The following is a 19,796-nucleotide window of genomic DNA, read 5'->3' on the forward strand; positions in this document are numbered from 1 at the left end:
AGTGGATTCCAGCTTGATTTTGAGGGAAGGAACTATAGCATCAAAGGTGGTCTTGCTAGAGTTTCTGCAGACATCCTCACTGCTCACACACTTGCAGGTTTTAGCGGGTCATTCAATGGGAGAATATGCAGATTTTGTATGTGTAATTATAAAGACCTGTCCACAGTAATTAGTGATGAAAATTGTGTGCTTAGGACAAAGGCAACTCATCATCATACCATTTAAAATGTATTTTATCCAAATTGCAAGTCAATCTATGGTGTAACTGCCCCGTGTGTTTTTAACAAGCTGTCATATTTTGATACTACCAAGGCATTCCTGCCAGATGTAATGCACGATTTCCTTGAGGGCATTGTTCCTGTTGTTCTGAAGTCTGTTTTCAGTAAGTTGTCAGGTTGGGAAAACAAACTAACTAGCTTCAATTCAAATAGGAGCTTTTGTGACCAAGGCATGTCAGTAATGCCATGGAGAGAGATGGGGGCTCTTAATGCAACTGATCCTCTCCTTTTTTTATTTTATGGAGTACACACCTCACAAAGCTTTGTATACTATTGTATTATATATGAATGAGTATTACATTGTAGTGAACAACGATGTGGATTTGTGCATTTTTCATTGAATAAATGTGGAGCTACCCTAAATTCCTTTCTCCTCCCCAGAGAAGAAGGGGAGGGGTCAAAGTTGCTTTCTCTAAGTGCTAGCCCGACCATAAAACTGGCACCCTTTTGATTCCGAAGCTGATAACGCGGGGCCTGACTGTTAAACTGACAAAGGGACACGAGCCAGCCATTGGCATCTCCCTGAACAGCCTATCAAAACTTACCCCACCACACACGTTTCCGTGGAAACTGACCTTATTCTTTGTTTATTACCACATCAAAGGGATACTCCTTGTCTCACCTAAGTGTGACATGTTCCAGACACTGAACTTTGGATGACAAAGGACTGCAATCTCCAAAAGACTCAAAGCATCTAATTAAATTTAATTAAATCTTTAGTTACCTGAATATGTTTGCCTCTATTTGAGTAGTTATGTTAACTGTTGTTGCTATCTGTTGTTGATATTAGTGCTGAAAAGAAGTTACTTGTGCAATGTTTTTATTTTCAGCAAGACACTCCTTCATCTAATGTAATCAATGCTTGTTCATAATACTTTCTTACAAAATCCCTTTAGAAATGATGACAAAGAAATGTTTTACTATACTCTTAATCGCCAGCTTGAATTTAAGGATGAATCAACAATATTCCCCGGTTCCTAAGGAGAGACGATCTTTGATTTAATCCAAGCTTTCCTCATGTAACCTGAGCTCCCCCAAGTGGACGAAATAAGTATTACATGCCCCCGTCGGAAATGCGGTTAAATGTGTAAAAATACTGACCAATAATGTGACAATTGTTTCCTGTTACCAAATGCCTAGAACAGTACAACCGTTCAACCATTGAGGTTCGATTGTGGAAAATATTTGATTATAATACGTGCAAATAGATTTCTTTTCTTTAGACATTAAGTTTAGAAAGGCAGTTCCTGGGGAAACCTGAGACGCCCCCTGGGGAACCACGCCCCAGGCAACAAAAGAGCGACACGCGACCTGCTCGCCAGACTCTTCACTCTTCCCTCCTCTCGCTCTTCCACTCTGCCCTCTGGATGCTTCGGCACGCGCGTGGCGTGCCTCGCCAGGCAACGCCCAGACTCGGCCAGCGAAACAAACAGGCCTTTGTTCGCCTGAAGCTACACACCTGAAGTGCCGCGACATCGATCTGCCTTCAGTTTGTTTTATTTTCTTTATTTCTTTTGTTTGTTAAAGTTATGAGTCCGTTAAGTTACACTGGACTAATTCAGGAACGACCAAGTTCCATTTTAAGCCTTTTTCGTCGAGCCAACTTCACCGAGGTCAGACCAAGCCACGTGGTCTCGCCAGCTACAACCAAGGAAACCTGCAAACAGCCGAATTGCCAGACGGAGGAGGCGTTTTCAATCAGACACGGAGAACCCCGGACAATCCCTAGCAAAAGCCAGGATCGGCAGCTAGAGTGGGACCCGTGCAACAGGCCAAAAGCAGGCTGTCGACAAGCAGTAAGACTTAACGCACGTCCTGTGATCAGATGTCCATTTTAACTCCTAAATTATAGCATTAGTTTACTTTCATTAGCTCTTCTATGCCGTATGAGTCAAATGCTTCCCACAATCGAACCTCCAGGCTCATTGTTCAGCAAATGTTTATGTTCCCTGTATCCAACCATCTTTTATCACCTTAGTTAGAGAATAAATTCACTGTAATATAATCAAGAGCTGTGTGTGTTGCCTATTTATAGTTCCTGCCAAGAGAATTGACCCTTTAGATATGAGACTGACTGACTGATTTAAGATAATTGAGCGATTATTAACTAACTGATCACTAGTAATAATTGTATAATTATTCAAAACTACCTAGAGGTCCGGAGACTCTAGGATTATAACAACTCCGGTGGTGCCCTTTACGAGGAAATTCTGATTTTATGAATAATAATTCATAATTGGGTATCAATTCTCATAAATTTATTAAAACTCATAACTAATAAATTTAGGTCCACTACAACATTCAAGAATATGGTAAATTTATAGGGCTGAAAATCCATACTGATTTTCCAATATAACCTTGATACTTTTGCAAGTATGGCCATGAAGATTGCATAAAATTTCAATGGTGTTAAATTTACCCTGATAATACCATTTTGCATCCAGAACGTAACAAATCATATTTAATATGTAATCCAAGGTAACTACAAAGCATTGTATAATACCTTTCTCACAAACAGGAAAGCCTGCTTTAAATCTCCGACACTATGCCTGCGCTCCTCATTGACAGGTGCTCTGCAAGGTAACCATGGCAACAGAATCTGTTTAACTTGCGCGATCCCCTGTAAATCTTGCGGTTGTGAGGTTTTTTTTTTAACGTTGAATTAGTTTGTTTTTTCTTTTGAAATGAAGAAACTCTGAACAAAGTATAGTAATATGCAGTTGTCATGTAATAAGTAAAACATGAGTATAAAATTACTCATGTTGAAGTGCTGTGGAAGAGAGCATTATACAGAGTTTTCCATATGAGCTGTTGCTACAGATACTTCATCCTTTTCTATTTTACATAAGCTTTTTTGTATGTATATACTGAATGTATTTTGAAATGATCCTTCAAAATTTGCTTCTGAATGCACATGGGATGGCTAGTATACTGAAGTTATCTGTGTGTTCTATTTAAACTACTTGGAGCAGCATCAGCACTGCTGAAAACTGATGTGGACAAACCAGTCATCCGGGGGTTCAACAAGATGTCGAATAAGATCATTCCCACGGCACCTCACAGCAACCTTAAGAGCCTGTGCCTGCAGCCTGTTGAGGCAAGCCAAACTATGTGGAAAGTAAAGTTAAGTAGCACAGGCCCTAATAATGATCTACAGGAGTTCCACTGAATCTTAAATTAAATTTGGTTTGTTAATCAAATTAGATAAATTTACTATAGGGCTCAAACAATTTGACTAAATCGATTACTAAAATGCATTGACGCAAATTCTTTGCGTCAATGCATATTAGACAATTTGGGTGAGTTTGTGTTCTAATGTCAGTGTCATGAGTTAACTGGGTGTTATCTTAGTATAACTTTTATAGCACTCGGGTGATGTTTGTGGTGGTAAAGCAGTTGTCTGGTTGTTGGTCTGTTGATGTTGGTCTGATGTTTTCTGTATGATACTATGAATTTCCGAAAGGACTAATATGTATCTGTTGTACACCAGCCTCCGCCAAGCAAGAGTAACATTACTTAAATGACGCATCAATGAATCGTTGAAATAATCTATAGAAGCTTTGAGTACTAAAATCATTGTTAGCTGCAGCCCTAATTGACTACCAGCTAGGTACAGCATGCTAACCTCGACAACCCACCTGTAATCTAAGGTTAGTGTGGCAGAAACGAGTGGTCTATATCACTCGAGAAGCTGAAAATGTCTGACAACGCCACTTGGGATAGGCCCAAGACCCTTAAAGCACACACAGTTTTTAATCAAAAGTAGGGGGCAGAGACAATCAAGTAATTATAAAAGTATATACAGTTTTATTTTCTTGTCATATTAAATTAGCAACACCTGCTCTATTAAGATATGTAATGCGTGTTAGAGAAAAACACAATCACCATTCAAAAACAAACCTGCATGCGTAATTAAAAGATCAAAATAAAAAAAAAAACACAAATAAATCCACATGCAATATACATCCAGTTAATACCAATATTTACAGAGCCAATGTCTGGATATTCAAACACTTAAAACGTATCACTCCAAACCATTTCTGTGCATCCAGAACAGTCATATATACGGACATCAATATTTGACATCAATGTTTTTAAAATACCGATATCCAGAACAGCAAGAGTGGGAGGAGAAACGCGCTGGGGAGTGTTAACCTCTTAGATAACTGTGGCACCCAGCAGCCTCGACAGCAGCATGCACAGCTGCAGCTAGGTCCCGCTGTGATGTGAAAACACACCATTAAAAACAGGGCCATGATAAATTGCAGCAAACAATGTACTTACCGCCTTAAAGGGGCGGCTGTGGCTCAGGAGGTAGAGCGGGTTGGCCGTTAATCGGAAGGTCGGCGGTTCAATCCCTGGCTCCCCCTGGTTGCATGTCGAAGCGTCCTGCGGCTGTTCCGCATGTGTATGAATATGTGTGAATGTTAGTTTCCGTTTGAGCACTCAGTGTATGACTGGTGAATGCAGATGTAGCTTTGAGTGGTCGCTATACAAATACGGAGCATTTACATTTACGGGACTCTCCACCCGCAGAAATCACACAGCACCCAACTATAACAAATAAGACTATCAGATCTTGATAAACACCAAACAGGACAGAGGGAGGCATGCAGCTTACCGAGGCACCCAACGCCAGCAGCCCAGGTATTCATCTATCCACACAGGAAATAGCCACGGCTGAAACAAAGTCAGCTCTATGAGAACACTCATTAGTGCCACCTGCCCAACAACGCAAACACTGAAAGGCACGAAGATAAAAAAAAAAGACTTCCTTACCGCTCCGCAGTAAACTAACAACCTCTGGCAACAAACGTGCAGCACACCAGCCCAAACACGTCTCCACACCCAACAGGAGAAGACAGAAACCCAACTGAGTCTACCACACAAGCTTAAAAAGGCAACTCCCCACCTCTCCAATCAAGGGGGATGAGCCCCAGGTGTGCTGGTGCGCCTTCCCGTACACAGGTAAGAGGGAGGGAAAGAAAACCTCATCCTGCCACATTAGCATAGCTATTCTTATTTGCTAGGCTCCTTACATGCTTGCTAATAACTTTTTAAGGTGGGTCTCTGACAGTGACAGCATTATGTTGGACAGATGTATGCAGCGGTGTTCATGAGAGGGAGCGAGTGAGACAAGGTGCTGAACGAATATATACACTACATGCAGTAGAGGTGGGAGAAAAAAATTGATTTTTAGATGCACCTCGATGCAGATGTGGAACATTTTGGCTCGATTAACAAATGTCATTATTAAATGTTAATTGATAACGTAATGTTGATGGAATGCTAAAGGCAGAACTTGTGGAAGTTCAGCGCCCGGACCGTCTGTGGAGCGCACAAAACAGAGACGTGTGTTTCCCCTTGTATTGGGCACACCACCACCGCATAATGAATAACTGCCCTACTAAAATGTCACACAATCATTAATATCAATGTGCAAGTAATGATTTTAACTCGCACACTGTACGAGCATGGTGACAATCAACGCTTGGCAGCTCTTTGTGTATCCTGTGTGTGAGGCGGAGCAAATGAGAGAGCAAGCGGCAGAACATGGCGGTGAAAGTTAAAGGAGAATTATGTTAGCAGTAAGTTTCTGTCTGGTAGTAAACGTGCAGCATAGGTCACAGTGTCCGTTAATAAAAGTCTGGAGTTTTTCCAACTGCTGGAAAAGTGAACGTTATCTAAATTAGTAACGAATTAATGTTAAATTAGTTCAGCTGTATGTCATTATTAACTTACCTACTTGTCCAGGGTTGAGAACATCAGGCAGAAGCTTAGACTAAACTGGTGTAAAGCTCTGTCCTGTACACATACTGTACATCCTGATAATTATATTTCATTTTTCAGTATGAAAACTGGTTCTTAAAGAAATGAGGGACCATGTTAAATTAAGTTGGTGTCCATGGAGCTGAGGTTAATAAAGTAAATTAGGGATGCAAACTAGTGTTTTTAACCTAATTAGGAGATGTTTCTTTTGAATTTTAATTCTCAAATTAAATGCTTAGTAATTATCCAGAGATCCTGTATAGGAAAAAAAATATATGCATCGCATGCTACAAATAAATCAATGTATGGGAAACACTGCCACCAGACTTCAGTGGTCTTCAGTTCGGCTGAAAATCTCCGCAGCACTGTCTTCCTTCATGTTGTCATTGACCCAAACAAACCGCTTCTGGGAGACTGTTGCTAGCTTTTGTTGATGCTGGACAGTATTTACCACAGAATTTTCATCATCCAATACGTTATCATGAATTAAATTATTTATGGTAATACTAAAAATATATTACCATGGTTTATCATTAAACCTGTAACTGTTTCATTCCTAGCGGGGGGAGCAGCAGCTCAAAACACAACTTTGGAAGTCTTTAACGTTAAAAAAGGGGGGAAAATTTTTGTTAATTTTGAAAACTAAGACTGTACGATTGTCACGATAATTAATGGGAAACACTGTATGTATTAGTGTTGTTACAATACTGGCATTTCTAACTCCGATACAATATCTTGAAAAATATTCGATACCAAGGGGGAAAATTGACACATTTACATTACATTTAGCGGACTCTTTTATCCAAAGCAACTGACAATTGCTATATATGTCAGAGATCGCACACCTCTGGAGCAACTAGGAGTTAAGTGTCTTGCTCAAACACATTGGTGGATGTCACTGTGGGGAATTGAACCCGGGTCTCTCACACCTCTCACACCGACACAACATTGATTAAAGTACTAAATTATCTAATCACCTTATCTTGGGAAGTAAAGTTAATGGTACTGTGTGTTAAGCAGAACAGCACTGATTAATTTACTTCTGACCTTAGTATTTCCTGTCCACAAACTTTGCTTTCTGATAGCTCTGAGGGGGATTAGCTTAGTTTTGAGAATTAGAAATGTGTGTTAGTCAAACAGGACAACGATCTTATCAACAATACGATATGTATCAAAAAATATGTATTTTTGATAACACCTAGTATGTATCCAAATAAATCTCATTCAACAGCAACACATATAAAATGTATAAGGCCTATAATATTATCAGATATGGGGCGGCTGTGGCTCAGGAGGTAGAGCGGCTTGGCCGTTAATCGGAAGCTGAAGAAGACCTTCTCGTTTTTAGAGACCTTTGGTATGATAAATATAGATCATATCTTTCCTATATCATATATGTATCATATGTTCATACTTTGCCTAGTATGAGTAACCTGTAAAATGGGTATTACATTACATTGTGGCATTTAAAAAGTCCCCTGCAGAAACCTAGTTTCTGTAAAATCGATGTGTAAACAAGGTATGAAAATGTTTGTAGCTGGCAAATGTGTTCAATGTCAAGGGTTTAGGGGTCCATATTTGGCCCTCAGTGACTTCGTATTTGGCCAATATGCCCATTAGACATACTTTTGTGCTCATCTGAAGCTGAAATGTTTAATACCTTGTCTGTAATTTAATAAAGTACAAATACATGTCAAACACACTAATATTCATTTTCTTGGTTTTCAACCAGTTGGGTCCACAAAGAACTTTCTTGGAAATGGCTCCTTAAAGAACCTAATTTTGCTAAAGTTCTATTAGGCACCATTAATTAATAACTTTTAAGGGTTCTTTAAAGAACTGCTTGCTAAAAGGTTCTTTGTGGAACTAAAAATGGTTCTTCTATGGCATCACTCTGAAGAACCATTTGTGGTTCCACTTAGCACCTTTTTTTTCCGAGTGTACATACATAGGAAACCTCAACATGGCTGTGAAAGATCTCAGGGACAAAGCAAGGAGAGATTTCTATGCAATAAAAAGAAACATTAAAATTTATGTTTATATTTCATATATATGAATTTGACAAATGGGACAAAACAATCATAGAATCTTTCCATACCGAGTTCTGTAAGAGCATCCTGCAGGTGCAGAGAAAAACACCAAATAATCTGTGCAGAGCAGATCATGAATGATCAATTAAATTTTACAGTCACTTAAAATCAGTTAACCCCCAGACATACCATCACAAAGCCCTAACATACCAGGGAAGAGTCCCCTCAGCCAGCTGGTCCTGAGGCTGTCTGCAGTAACAAGTCTCCAACAGCTTCAGGACATCAACAACAACTCAAGCAGACCAAACCAAATTATCAACATGGAAAAAGAAAAATATATATATAATACTGGAAAGAAACAACCAAAACACAAAGTAAATTCCAATGTTATCTGACCCTAAAAAGAGAATTCACACTGGCAAATTACCTGAGCACAATAAAATAAACTAAAAGAAAACTTTTGACAACATCCAGACTGTGAACACAGCCTGGCCATAGGAAAGGGTCGCCACAGACACAGCTGGCTACCACAAGAGGAGAGACTCTGCTGCCACTGTGACAGAGGACAGGTAGAGACAGAGCTGCACTTTCTAACCTCATGCCCTAAATATAAAATACTAAGAAAAAAACACTTTGCAAACATTTCCCAAATAAACCCCAAATTCGAATTTATCTGAGACACACAGAAACTCCCCTATTGACTGGGAGAAATGCCCAAATGTCAAATAATTGCAGCAAATTATGTCTCCTCATGCCATGAACTGAACAGCATGTGGTGCGGTCCACACATGACTTACGTGAATGACTAATCATTCATGCAGCACACCTGGACACACCACCGCTCACTGAACAGATCTCTGGCTCACTGCCACAAACAACTGTCTCCACCTGCTGGCATGTAAAGCCGTCTGCTCCCAGCGCTGTTCCACAGACTTCTATTCCTGTCATCATCACGCATAGACCAGTAAACCGAAATGTGCACATCCCACACAGAAATATTAGTAATCTCTTTTCAATGTGAGATCACTTTCAAGTAAGACTTTTATCTTAAATGATTTTATCTTGTCTGCAAATCTAGATTTTATGTTTTTAACTGAATCCTGGTTGCAGATGAATGACTATAGCCAGCTAGCTGAACTGTGTCCGCCCCAATATGATTGCTTTAGTCAGCCGAGGGTCAGTGGTCGTGGTGGTGGGCTAGTGAGCGTGTATAGGAAAAATTTTAAATGTCATCAAGTACGCTGTGATGAATTTAACTCCTTTGAAGTTCTCACTCTTAAAGTTGGAGGGCTGCAATCTATCATATTTGTTATAATTTATCGCCACCCAAAACCGCCTGGAGGATTTTTATCAGAACTTCCTGAATTTTTATCTACTCTGGTTTTAAATTATGACAGAATTGTTCTTTGTGGCGATTTTAATATTCATGTTGATGACCCCAACAATGTTAATGCAACTGACTTTTTAAATATGGCCACTTCTTTTAACTTCAAACAACATGTCAAAGGGCAAACACATAACCGTGGTCATACACTGGACTTGGTTTTTACCCTGGGTGTCAGCATTTCCTCTGTGGAATTAGTGGACATGACCATATCTGACCACAGATGTATTGTTTTTAGCTGCGATTCGCCTGTTACTCATGCTGCCTCACCAAGCTCCGTGTGTTCTCGCTTCTTTAATGAACAAAGTGTTTCAAAGTTTTGCGCATTCTTTCAGAGCCAAAGCCAACACCTGTCTGATTCCAACACCAACAATCTGGTCGATCACTTCAATCATATCTGCTTGTCGTCACTAAATATTACTGCTCCTCTAAAGGTTAGGCCTACGTCTAAAGCTAGTAAGCAACCCTGGATAAATGACAGCATTCGCAGCCTCAAAAGGGAATGCAGGAAAGCAGAGCGCAGATGGAAAAAATCCAGTCTCCAAGTCCATTACCTCAGTCTGAAGGATTTATTAATTAACTACAATAAAATGGTTAAGGATGCGAGAACACACTATTTTTCTGAACTCATTACTACACATAAACACAATCCCAGGTTTCTGTTTAAGACTGTGGATCAGCTGGTAAACCCAACCCCTCCTTGTGCCTCAGCTGGAAGTAATGATGACTGTGAATTGTTTTTATCTTATTTTACCAATAAGGTGGTGTCAATCAGAGCCTCTATTACCCCCGTGGACTCTTACTCAGAGGTTCCTCACCAGCAACAACAGAGTTTTAACCAGTTTTATCCCATCGACTTGTCTGAGCTTTTAAAAACAGTATCACAAATGAGAGTGTCCTCCGGCCCACTTGATATAATACCTACAAAATTTTTACTGAAAGTAATAGATTCTGTTGGGCCCCATTTGATCTCTGTTTTCAACAGCTCCCTATCTACTGGTTGTGTCCCTGATTATTTTAAAACGGCTTGCGTGAACCCACTTTTAAAGAAACCTGGTTTAGATCCCTCCCTCCCACATAATTTTAGACCAATTTCAAAACTGCCTTTTATTGCAAAGATTCTAGAAAGAATTGTGTCCAAACAGCTGCTCACTGTGCTGGAAAATAACAAATTATTTGAAAAGTTTCAGTCTGGTTTTAGGAAGTACCACAGCACTGAGACTGCCCTGCTTAAAGTCACCAATGACCTTTTAATGTCTGCTGATGAAGGTATGTGCTCAGTCCTGGTACTCCTGGACCTTAGCGCTGCTTTTGACACCATTGATCACAACATCATGTTAGACAGACTGAGGCACTGGGTGGGGATCTCTGGTACTGCTCTAGAATGGTTTTCATCCTACCTGTCAAATAGGAAGTTTTGCGTGTCTGTAAACAACTATGTCTCTTCATTCTGTCCAGTTAAATATGGTGTGCCTCAGGGGTCGGTCTTAGGACCCATTTTGTTTTCCTTGTATCTGCTTCCCCTTGGACATATTATCCATAAACATGGCATTTCTTTTCATATTTATGCTTATTACACACAAATATACTTGCCCGTCAGATCCACAGACCCTGGAATGCTGAGTTCACTTAACAACTGCCTTTGTGAAGTTAAAAAATGGATGTCAAATAATTTCCTCCAGCTGAACTCAGACAAAACAGAAATCCTGGTCATCGGGTCTCAGCAGATGGCAAATCAAATACTGCCATCTGCTGGTTCCCTAGTAAATCACATTAAGCCTGTGGCAAAGAACCTTGGTGTTTGGTTTGATAGTAATTTAAATTTCGAGCAGCACACCACAAAGCTTGTTCAATCATGTTTTTATCAACTTAGAAATATAGCTAAAATTCGATCTATGTTAACTTTTAAGGACACCGAGACCATTTTACACGCCTTCATCTCATCACGCCTGGATTATTGCAACAGCCTTTTCACCTGTTTAACCCAAAAATCTATTGATCGACTCCAGACTGTCCAGAACTCAGCTGCCAGGCTTTTAACCAGAACAAAGAAATATGACCACATTACTCCTATTTTAGCTTCATTACACTGGCTCCCAGTATGTTTTAGAATTGACTTTAAAATTCTATTGATCACTTTTAAAGCTCTTCATGGCCTCTCGCCTTGTTATATTTCTGACCCTTTAGTCCCATACGCACCAGCACGTACCTTGAGATCCTCGGGCAGAGGTCTGTTGTCTGTTCCAGAGTCTCGACTGAAAACTAAAGGGGACAGAGCGTTTGCTGTCAGGGCCCCGAGGCTCTGGAACAGCATGCCCGAGGAAATCAGGTCGGCTGAGTCGGTGAACTCTTTTAAGTCCCTTCTTAAGACATACTTTTATAGGAGAGCCTTTCCCGATCTTATTTGACTTTATTTTATCCCTTTTATTTTATTGTATTTTACTAATTTTATATTAAATTTTCATGCTCTTATCTTTTTTGTATTATTCTTTACACTTGTTAAAGCACTTTATAACTTGTTTTTGAAAAGTGCTCTACAAATAAGGATTATTATTATTATTATTATTATCTAACCTTCCATTTCTCGCTAAGGTTCTGGAGAAAGCAGTTGCTAAACAGCTGTGTGACTTTCTACAGAGCAATAGTTTATTTGAGGATTTTCAGTCAGGATTTAGAGCTCATCATAGCACAGAGACAGCACTGGTGAAAATTACTAATGACCTCCTTATTGCATCAGACAAAGGACTTGTCTCTGTACTGGTTTTATTAGATCTTAGTGCTGCATTTGATACCACTGACCATCAGATCCTATTGCAGAGACTGGAATATTTCATTGGCATTAAAGGAACCGCTCTAAGCTGGTTTAAGTCCTATTTATCAGATCGATTTCAGTTTGTACATGTTAACGATGAGTCCTCCATGCACGCCAAAGTTACTCATGGAGTTCCTCAAGGATCTGTCCTTGGACCAATCCTCTTCACTTTATATATGCTTCCTTTAGGCAATATTATCAGGAAACATTCCATAAGCTTTCATTGTTATGCAGATGATACTCAGTTATATCTATCGATCAAGCCAGATGAAACTCATCAGTTAGCTAAACTTCAAATGTGCCTTCAGGATGTTAAAACCTGGATGACCTGTAATTTTCTCATGTTAAACTCAGATAAAACTGAAGTTATTGCTCTGGGGCCTAAGCACCTCCGTGACGCATTATCTAAAGATATAGTTTCCCTGGATGGCATCGCCTTGGCCTCCAGCACCACTGTGAGGAATCTTGGAGTTATCTTTGATCAGGACATGTCGTTTAAGTCTCACATTAAGCAAATTTCAAGGACCGCCTTTTTTCACCTACGTAATATTGCGAAAATCAGGAACATCCTGTCTAAAAATGATGCAGAAAAACTAGTCCATGCATTTGTTACTTCTAGGCTGGATTACTGCAATTCCTTATTATCAGGCTGCTCGAAAAAGTCCATTAAGACTCTTCAGCTGATCCAGAATGCTGCAGCACGTGTTCTGACAGGAACCAGGAAAAGAGATCACATTTCTCCTGTTTTAGCTTCTTTGCATTGGCTTCCAGTAAAATCCAGAATAGAATTTAAAATCATTCTTCTTACCTACAAAGCTCTTAATGGTCAGGCACCATCTTATCATAAAGAGCTCATAGTACCTTACTACCCCACCAGAGCACTGCGCTCCCAGAATGCAGGGTTACTTGTGGTTCCTAGAGTCTCCAAAAGTAGACTAGGAGCCAGAGCGTTCAGCTATGAAGCTCCTCTTCTGTGGAACCAGGTTCCAGTTTGGGTTCAGGAGGCAGACACCATCTCCACATTTAAGAGTAGGCTTAAGACTTTCCTCTTTGATAAAGCTTATAGTTAGGGCTGGCTCAGGTAGTCCTGAACCATCCCTTAGTTATGCTGCTATAGGCCTAGACTGCCGGGGGATTTCCCATGATGCACTGAGCTCCTCTCTCCTCTACTTTCTCTCCCTCTGTTTGCAACCTTATCCCATTATTGCATGTTACTAACACAACTTCTCCCCTTTCTGGTAGTCTTGTGCTTTCTCGTCCCTCTCCTCTCTCCTCCTATCACTTCCTGCAGGTTTTCTGGCTCTGGAGCTGTGGAGTCTGGATCTGTGGCTGCGGGTCACCTGCTACCCCTGTGTTCCTGCTCGACACCCTCTACTGCAACGACTATTGTTGCTAGTCTTATTGTTATTATTGTTTTTATAATCATTAACATTACGATGGTTACCATTAACACTATTATAAATATCTGTACCATTTTTCATTTAGTCTATAGCAACATTACCTTCACTGTCTGTACCTCTGTGTGTATATTGTGTAGGCTGCCCCCCTCCCCTCTCTCTCTCCTTACATCCCTCTTTCTTTCTTTCTTTCTTTCTTTCTTTCTCTCTCTCTCTCTCTCTCTCACCCTCTCTCTCTCTCTCTCACCCCAACCGGTCGAGGCAGATGGCCGCCCACCCTGAGCCATGGTTCTGCTCGAGGTTTCTGCCTCTTAAAAGGAAGTTTTTCCTTGCCTCTGTCGCCTAGTGCTTGCTCTTGGTGGGAACTGTTGGGCTTCTGTAAATATCATCACAGAGTATGGTCTAGACCTGCTCTTTTATGAAAAGCGCTGTGAGATAACTGTTGTTGTGATTTGGCGCTATATAAATAAAATTGAATTGAATTGAATTGAATACAACACACACACCACACACAATGATACAATGCACGCACTGCACACACTAGCGTACACCACAACCCTTAGTTGAATGATGACCACACTTAAGCTCACCTCTTGGAATGTATGCAGAGTTGATTCAAGGGAAAAGAGATTAAAAAATTTTAACCATCTAAATAATCTGCAAGCAGACAAGACACCAGATAAACTAAACTCACCACAGTTTCCTCACTCGTACTCAGCCTGTTATAACTCAAAACAAAGGGGTGTCACCATTATGATAAATAGAAAAACACACTTCACACTTCTGTTCTTCCGTTAGGAACTCCCTCCCGTGCTCATGTCCCTCCCGCGCTCATGTCCGCTAAAGGTAGAGCCGCCTTCTCCTCCGAGTTTGCGTTCGCTACCGGACCGGGGCCGGGAGGACACAGAACCACCACGCTGGTCTCGTACGTACCGAAGAAAAACAAGAACGTGCTGGTGATGACTACGCTACCGTGGCGCTCTCGAACCGGAGGACCATCATCCTCAGCTTCAGCTTCATCATTCACCGCGAGCGGACTCAGCGAGCGCCCCGATCGCAAACCCGAGCTGGTGCTCAAGTACAACGCGACCAAGGGAGGAGTCGACAACCTGGACAAGCTCGTGGCCACCTACAGCTGCAGGAGGATGACCTCCCGCTGGCCCGTGGCCGTGTTCCACAACATACTCGACGTGTCCGCGTACAACGCTTACGTGATATGGCGAGAGACGAACCCGGGCTGGCTGTCCGGGCATCGCAACAAGCGCAGGTTCTTCCTCGAGCAGCTGGGTAAAGCGCTCGTGGCCCCTCTTATAGAGAAAAGGCGCGGGCTGCCCCACTCCGAGGCCTCGCTCGCGCTGGTCCGATGCGTGAGAACCACTGCGAGCGCGAACGTGACCGGGGCTTGGGGCGAGCCTCATCCTCATTCTCGTGCTCATCCTCATCCACCTACTCACCACCCTCCCCCTCACCCGCCTTCGCGAGAGGAACCTTCTCGAACTGGGTCACGTGACAGAACCGAGCCCCCGCAGCAGCAGGAGGAGCAGAAACTCCAAGCCAGCAAGAGGAAGCGATGTCAGATATGCCCCGCTAAAAAAGACAGCAAAACCTTCACCACGTGCCCTTGCTGCCTCTCCACAAGACCACATGCTGAATGATCTGAGAAAATCAAAACTTGAATTAAATGAAATTATTAATAAAGACCCAATTTCAATTGCAAAGACTACGCTTGGAGAACTTTGAACATGGCAATAAATCCAGCAGATTCTTAGCCAACTAATTGAAATTGAATAAAGAAAAAATAACAAAAATAAATTTCCTCCTTAAAGGACTCAGCTGGGAATCTGACTTATAACCCACAAGAAATCAACAATGAGGTTATTATAAAAACTTATATACGTCACATTGATCCATCTAGCTCTAACATCGATGCATTTCTGAACAATATAGATTTGCCAAGGTTAGATGATGAACAGATCAGGGCTCTGGATTCACCTGTTTCAATGGCTGAACTCCAGGAAGCTCTCTTTCATATGCCGAATAATAAAGCCCCTGGGCCAGATGGTTTTCCGGCTGAATTCTACAAGGAATTCTGGGAATTACTTGCGGCCACATTCTATAGGATGGTTATGGGGTACTTGCATGTTGCCTCCAACAATTAACTCTGCTAATATCAGCCTGCTCCTTAAACCAGACACCACACTCCCGTCCAGTTATCGCCCAATATCACTTATTAACGCAGATCTTAAAATCATCTGTTCTCAAGCTATGGGCCTGTAAAGCATGGGAGTGCTTTTGGTCATTTATATTGACTGTTTTTATCAATATTTCAATGTTTTGGAAGCTTTATGTTATTTGGAATGTGGTTGTATGGAGAGTTTGAATGTTTTGAAGATAACTACCAATAAAAGTGAACATATAAACAGTAAATATGGCCAAAACATGGACATTCGCCTGGTATATTTTTGAAAGATTGTGTAATAACTGTTTCAGTTTCTTTTCATCAAATTTACAGTTACAGTTGTATTGTAGGTGTATTAGAAGATATTCAGGTGCATTATAGTCTACCTTAGGATGGTTTTGATGGTTTATTGCATCAAAATAAAGCTTTTTTTACCAGGCAAGGATGAAAATATTATATTTTTTCTATATTTCATATCCATGTAGTCTGTAATGGTAAAATAAATATGTTAATCCACAATGGATTTATATTCCTTAGCTTCTGACCTTTCAAAGGAGACCAGAATTATGCATCTAGGCCTGATGGTTGAGGAGAGATTACAGATTTATTTTGGATATGTTATTTTAGGCGTTCTTTCCTAGAAATAGGTGCCAGGTAGGAGGTGGTTGGCTTATGCGCACACACATGTACAGACACACACAGTCTCACACATAGACACAAACAAATTTAGGTTGTCCCTGATAGAATTATTCCTGATGCTTTTCTTTCAGTTACTTATTTAAATTAATTGTTATTATTCCAGCTCTCAAGGCTGTGCTGTGTTGCTTATTTAGTGTGTGTGACTTTCTTGTTTCTTGTTTTCATTTTTCTCTTAGTTGTCTTACTATGTCAGCTGTTCATTGCTGCTGTTCGGCTGGTTGTCTTTTACTATTATTATTATTTTTGTTGTTTTTCTCCTCCCCAAGCCCCCCTCTCTGTTCTATTGCAGGTTTCGTTGCTTTCTGCAATTGGTGTTTCCCTCTCCTATTCCCTGTTGTCCTCACCTTCCATCCCGTTCTCTTGCAGGTGTTGTCCTTTCTCTGTCTGTTTGTGCCCCCCCATCCCCATGTCTGCCCCCCTGTCCAGCCTGGTGACAAATGAATACATAATTAAATAAATAATAAAACAGACAAAGGGGTATATTAATACTCTCTTAAAGTAAAGTTAAAGTAAAATCTGTCTGGCACAATATGGTATCCAGCTCATCATACTCTATACCAGGCTGCTGGGCAAGACTATATATAATAATTGTTCTGAAAAGTTTTCATAATATTGTTATTTTCATTGTCTGTAATTTTAGTAATTGTTTCTTTTGTTTTTCTACACACACACACGTTTACTGTTTACTGTATTCACTATTATTATTATTATTATTATTATTATTATTATTACTTTTATAGTGATTAATGAACTGTAAAAATTAATTGTTCTTTTGTAATTTATTTTGGCAGTTGTTGGGTCTCTGTTAATAATGTCACAAAGAGTAAGATCTAGACCTGCTCTATAGGAAAAGCACAATAACTGTTGTGAATTGGCGATATATAAGTAATATTGAAATTGAAATGAATTAATATATATATTAATATATAGAAAGTAGTTAATATAAAGTGTTACTGATGTCTCAAACTGCTTCTTCAGATTTCTGGGTAGCAAAAACATTTAAACCTTAATATTTTTTTGTCTTTTTTAAATGTTCAACAGTACTGCTATTAAATAATACAATGTTTTTAAGTTTACTTGACTAATTTCTCTTTCCAAATATGACATGATCTTGGAAAACAGTATTACTAAGAAATGTGTTTCTTTAATCCGAACATAGAGTAGTAAAATAGTAGCAGTTGGTGCTAAAAATGTATCAAGTAAACATTTAGGTTGCAGTTTACCCAGTGGTGGCTCCTGCCAAATCTCTCTGGGGGGCAATTGTTGTGATGATGGCTGAGGTGACCATGGTCTAAGCCAGCTATAAGACAAAGATTGTTCCTTAGGCTACATACTGTACTGTATTTGTGAACAGCTACATCTTGAAGTTCATTGCCAGTGTCCACAATGAATGAACAATCCACAGTGATCATAAACAGATGGGTTACCATTTAACAGTTCAGCCTCAAAGATATTTGGATGTAAAGGCAACTACTTTAACCTAATGAAAAAAAATGATTCTCAAAATCATCTGATTCAGCTGTCACATACATTTTATTTAGGTACAACAAATCCAGAATTAAGCGCAGTGGCACTGGGGCTGATAATGTGCAATTAGTTAAACTACTTACATCCTGCACTGCAGCTAAGGGACATGCTGGAGTAGAACCTGTCTCAAGTAATACAGTAATGTAATAATGTCACATATACTGTATATGAAGGAGGATATAGGAACCAGGTTCCAGTTTGGGTTCAGGAGGCAGACACCATCTCCACATTTAAGAGTAGGCGTAAGACTTTCCTCTTTGATAAAGCTTATAGTTAGGACTGGCTCAGGTGAGTCCTGAACCCTCCCTTAGTGGGGTGGCTGTGGCTCTGGCTCAGGAGGTAGAGCGGAGCGGGTTGGCCGTTAATCGTAAGGTCGGCGGTTCAATCCCTGGCTCCCCCTGGTTGCGTGTCGAAGTGCCCTTGGGCAAAATACTGAACCCCGATTTGCCCCTGGCCAGTGTATGAATGAGTGTGAATGTTAGTTTCCGTTTGAGCACTTAGGCTCAGTGTATGACTGGTGAATGCAGATGTAGTGTAAAAGCACTTTGAGTGGTTGAAAAGACTAGAAAGGCACTATACTAATGCGGAGCATTTACATTAGTTATGCTGCTATAGGCCTAGACTGCTGGGGATTTCCCATGATGCACTGAGCTCCTCTCTCCTCTACTTTCTCTCCCTCTGTATGCAACCTCATCCCATTATTGCATGTTACTAACACAGCTTCTCCCCTTTCTGGTAGTCTTGTGCTTTCATGTCCCTCTCCTCTCTCCTCCTATCACTTCCTGCAGGTGTTTCTGGCTCTGGAGCTGTGGAGTCTGGATCTGTGGCTGCGGGTCACCTGTTGCCCACGTGTTCCTGCTCGACACCCTCTGCTGCAACGACTATTGTTACTAGTCCTATTGTTATTATTGTTATTATAATCATTAACATCACGATTGTTATCATTAACACTACTATAAATATCTGTACCATTTTTCATTTAGTCTATAGCAACATCACCTTTACTGTCTGTACCTCTGTGTGTGTATATTGTGTAGGCTGCCTCCCTCCCATCTCTCTCCTTCCATCCCTCTCTTTTTCTCTCTGTTCCTCTCCTGCTCTCTCTCCCTCTCTCTCCTTCACCCCAACCGGTCGAGGCAGATGGCCGACCTGCTCTTTTATGAAAAGCACTGTGAGATAACTGTTGTTGTGATTTGGCACTATATAAATAAAATTGAATTGAATTGAATTGAATTGAATAATTGTCTGTTTTGCCCTCAAAAATGGACATCCCCTCTCACTTCGCTTCCCCAATAATTTACCCCACCACACACCACTGAAAGCATTTAAGGGGAATTATAAAAGGTATTTATTCTATTGTGTTTGGGTTATTATTATTTTAATCTCCTTTTTCTTTTTATCCACCTCTGACAAAGATGCAAGTGATGGCCACATGCTACCTCCTCTTTCTTCTGTAGTTTTTGGCAGTAGAAGAAAATAACAACACGTAGTTGTTACTGGTTAAGTGCTGTGAAGTTAAGTTAAGTTAACTTTAAATTGACTCCACTACCACACATAAAATAACAATCACATTTAACATTAGCATAAAATGTGGCTTAATAATAACTATTAAGATTTGGGGGTTTTATTTTTTATATTCACAATTATTAGCTTCTCATCATGAGATTTGGAGATCGTTGGCAATGGCACAATGCTTATAAATAGTTGTTTGTGTTATTTTA

The sequence above is a fragment of the Micropterus salmoides genome, unplaced genomic scaffold (assembly GCF_014851395.1).
Source record: "Micropterus salmoides isolate LMB-PRFRI ecotype aquatic unplaced genomic scaffold, ASM1485139v1 Ms_hic_scaffold_3, whole genome shotgun sequence".
In the NCBI taxonomy this organism is placed as follows: domain Eukaryota; kingdom Metazoa; phylum Chordata; class Actinopteri; order Centrarchiformes; family Centrarchidae; genus Micropterus; species Micropterus salmoides.